At 36.8% G+C, this 4414-nt stretch overlaps 1 long non-coding RNA gene across 1 annotated transcript; it reads left to right on the forward strand.

Annotated features, from left to right (window-relative positions):
- The first annotated feature begins 6 nt into the window (after nt 1–6).
- On the forward strand, nt 7–3075 carry LOC104948710 (uncharacterized). Its single transcript, XR_798724.1, has 3 exons — nt 7–134; nt 490–641; nt 963–3075. It is a non-coding gene; the product is annotated as an uncharacterized lncRNA (long non-coding RNA).
- Nucleotides 3076–4414: the final 1339 nt, after the last annotated feature.

Genomic DNA, 4414 nt, shown 5'->3' on the forward strand with positions numbered 1-4414 from the left:
CTGGATGCCAGCGGAGCAGCGCGTGCTGTCGGTCTCCGGCCTGCAGGTGGCACAGTACTGCGTCCGGGCTCAGACCGTCCTGCAGGATCAGAATCGGAGCGACAGCACCAACGAGCAGTGCATCTCCATCACAGGTCCGTGCTTTTACTGTGAAACATGTCCTCTTGCTCACCGCTGTCCTACCTTTCCAATAACGTCCTCTTGCTCGATATTCTTTCCAGATATATAAGTTCAAGGTTAGTTAATTTGCAAAGCACATTTTAAGAGACAGAGGTAAAGTGATTCACATTTAACACATAATACTTGATTAAAAACAAAAAAAACACACAAACGAAAACAAAAAAGACAATTCATGGAAGCGATAAAATAATGGTTGCAGCTAAAAGTGCATAAAAAGGAAGGCTTTTAAACTGGATTCAAAAGAACCCAGCGTTAAAAGCTGCCTCAGCCTCAATCAGTTGTAAGGGATAACAGGAGATCTCTCTCCAGGCGCAGACGCCCCCTGGAGGAAACCCACGGCGGTGCTGCTGAGCGTCGTCTTCACGGCCGGTTTCCTGTTCGCTGTCTTCTGGTGCGTCGCTCACTGCCATCCGGATCGCTGCAAAACGTTTTTCCGTAAAGAGCCTCTGCCACACTCACTGGTCAGTCACCTTTAAACACATTACAAATATATATACACATATATGTAAATGAGAATCACCCAGTATGGAGTCAATGGTGTGCCATAAAAAGGGGGAAAATGCTACTATTTTTTAAAAACAAATAAAAGGTAATGAATCAAAGAAGAACTAAATATGGGAATATAAATCAAATAAACAATATTTTTTACTTATTTATATTTCCATCAGTTTTACTCTCCATTACACGATTTAGAATTCTCAAAGTAGTGCAGTCTATTATTGACGTAAAATGAATCTTGTAGTGTCTTACGAGAGTAAATCTAAATGCGCCCTCTGTTGCAGAAACCTGATTGGGTGATTCAGATCCCAATTAGCCCCGAGGATGCGGAGCTCTGTGAGCGGATCCAGGTGGGCAGTGACTGCCCTTCCGAGGACCTCTGACCCTGAAGAGACACCTGCAGTCCAAAATGCAGATTCTTGGATTTGGTGGAGAACGTTTTGAGTCTGTGGTGCATTCAAATCGTGTGGGAAAAAAGACAATTGAGGGCTGGTTTTCGTTAGTGTTAGCTGTTGGCAGTTAGCAGTTAGCTGTTAGCAGTTAGCAGCGCCAGATTCCATATCGTGCAACATGCTGCGTTTAAGCCTTATGTAGGAAAAAAGAGAATTGGACAAAGCTGACCTGTACCGTTATCAAGATGTGTTAAAATGTAGTCTTGTAAAATGAAGTTTTTTAAAGGAAATGTGAAAAAGTACAGTGTTTACAGTAGTCTTGTACTCGAGACCGGTCTTGGTCTAGATCAGGGGTGTCCAATTTACGACCCAGGGGCCAAACATGGTCCGCGGCCCATGTTGAAACGGCCTCCAGCTAATTAAAAAAGTATAATGAAATATGGCCCACAAATTAAACTTGTGCTTGTCATATATCCTACTTCCGATATATATGTAAAATATTTTACACAGTGTTCATGTGTTAATAATAAGCCCACTTTTCAAATACATTTAGTTAATTAAAGTTGGAAACATTTTCAAATAAATCTTAGTTGATAAAAAAAAAGCCCAATGCTATTTACATAACAAGCTTGAAATCTACCCTTTAAATGTCCTCTTTTTATAAGCAATCTGAAGCTTCTGTTTTCAGGAATGAGCTACCAACAAAATAATGAAACCCGGCATAAGGCAGTATACCTCACCTCTAGTGAGCCAGCCCTTCGTATATTTTTCTGTATGTGGCCCTCACTGAAAAAAGTTTGGACACCCCTGGTCTAGACCTCTGAAAGTCTTGACTTGGTCTTGGTCTTGGTCTTGGTCTTGGTCTTGGTCTTGTTACACTCCGGTCTTGCTCTTGACTTGGTCTTGGTTAAGGTGGTCTTGACTAGTTTACAGCAATTAGAAAATACATATCAGAGAGGGCATTATGACCTCATTAACTTCCGAATCAATATGCTTTCAGTATTATATAAGGAGTGTATGTTGAAGTATGTATTCTGGATTTTAGACATTTTGATTTCATGGGAGTACATCCAAAAGTTTTCCAGAAGATGCTGATGAGCATATACATTCAAATCCTGTGCGAAAAAATGGAAAGAAACAAAAGGAAAACTGCATCAAAACAACAACTGAGGCCACATCTACGAAGGAATATGAACTTTGCCATGATTTCTTTCTGTTATTAGGCTTTCTGAAAGTCTGATCAGGGACGTCCCAGGATCCGTTACTGTGGTACCAAGTTGATGCCAAAACTCTACAGACTAACTTCGTCCTGTTGCCCAGGGACAATAGAAAAAACCCTATTGTTCCTTATGATAACAACGTTATTTTGTATATTGAATGTTGTGCCTTTTTTTTATGCCTCCTAATGTGTGTTTTTGTATTTATTTGTGTATGTTTGATTATGTATGTGTGTATGTACATGTATATATACACAAACTGTATACTATACTGTACAGTCTAAGGTTAAACCCTGCTTAAATGGTACAACTACGCCGCCTGCTGTTGTAAATGTCAGATTATGGGTTAACCCCATAGCAACCGCATAGCAACAGCATAGCAACAGCATAGCAACGGCATAGCAACAGCATAGCAACAACATAGCAACCGCATAGCAACCACACAGCAACCGCACAGCAACCGCACAGCAAAGGAGGACCTTCTGAGGTAAGGTGTCTCAAATGTCTGTGGATAAAATAATGTTTTACTTACTTGAGAAGCTCATAAAAGTTAAGCTGGCTTCACTTGGTTGGATATTAACTGTTGAGGAATAAATTCACCATGTTTTAGTTAAATTGACTTTTCATTTTATGTGTTTTATTCATCGTATAAACCTAATTTAGCCAGCTAACAAGTTAACCTTAGCATAATGTTTTCAGACAGAGCATGAGCTGTTTGTCCCACATATTATTTATAAATATTTATTTATTGAGATTTTGGAAAAAATTGATTTGAGATTTTCTGAAATAAATCAAAAAGTTGACCAATCAAAACGTTTCATGCCATGGGGTGATTTTGACCTTTGCAGACCATAAACATGCACTAACACCTATAGAAGTACAGGAGAGGGGAGACCACTAATAGACAGGGCCTCTTTAATGTGTGGTGATCAGTCAGACGCTGTAGATACAGATTAATAATAACACCACTAATAGACAGGGCCTCTTTAATGTGTGGTGATCAGTCAGACGCTGTAGATACAGATTAAAAATAACACCCTCCTCATGACTCACACAGTAATATCTCCCAGTAAAACCAGGTAGTGGAAAAGACTTCCTGTTCTCAGATCTGTTCTGAAGAGCTGATGTCCTCTGATGTTATGTTATTTCTTGTAATTGTAAAAGTAATTTCTTTCTGATTGTTTTGTAAAAAACAAACAAATTAACAAGACAAACATGTCGCTGATGACGATGACCTAATATTTTATTTATAAGGAAAATGTATGCTAGAGGGGGTAGGACCAGAAAAGTTTTTTTTAAGCTTCTTCTTGCCCCTGTTGAACATGACAGAGACTATTTGAGAATTGTTATTTTTATTTATTTTTTGTATTATTTTTTGTTTGTACTTTGTTATAATTATTATTATGAGTGAGAAAGAAAAAAAAGGAAAACGCTGAGCAGAAGGAAGTGAAAGCATGCAGAGACTTTCACCGTTTATTTGATTGAACATAGAATATATTCTCTGTGATATCTGTTAACATCTGAGCTCAGGTCTGTGTGCAGGGTTAATTTATTCTGTCACATGTTCTCATCATTATACGTCTTTCTCCATGTTCCCTCATTATATTTAACCTTATTTACCTATTCATATATATCAGACCCTTCCTCTCAAATTACACTTTCTTATCAATTCAGACAAATGTTTAAATTCATTATGTCAAATTAATATTCCTTTAGTTCAAAACGGAGAAAAACTCTTTTCAAATAAGCTTAATTAAAACAAAGCAAAATCCTTAATTATACAAAATAAGCAAAATCTTAAATGTGACAAAATTCAGCAAACGTTTTAACAACACAATTTTGTTAAATTATCATAAAATAAACAGAAACGTTATCAAATTTAAGAAAAAAATGAAATCTTTGAAAACCAAATTAATCAAAAATGTTTGAGTAATATTACAATCCAAATGAAAATATCCTTTATTACAATGAGATAAATTATTATGAAATAAGCCAAAAAATAAGAAAATGTCATCAAAAAAATGTAGTAAATGTGTTAAGAACAAAATGTAGCATTTTTTTTTTCTTAAATAAAATCAAAACCCATTCTCATGAAATCAGATCAATTCCTAAATTAAACAGAAATAA

The sequence above is a fragment of the Notothenia coriiceps genome, unplaced genomic scaffold (assembly GCF_000735185.1).
Source record: "Notothenia coriiceps isolate Sejong01 unplaced genomic scaffold, NC01 NC01_scaffold00014957, whole genome shotgun sequence".
Lineage (NCBI taxonomy): Eukaryota > Metazoa > Chordata > Actinopteri > Perciformes > Nototheniidae > Notothenia > Notothenia coriiceps.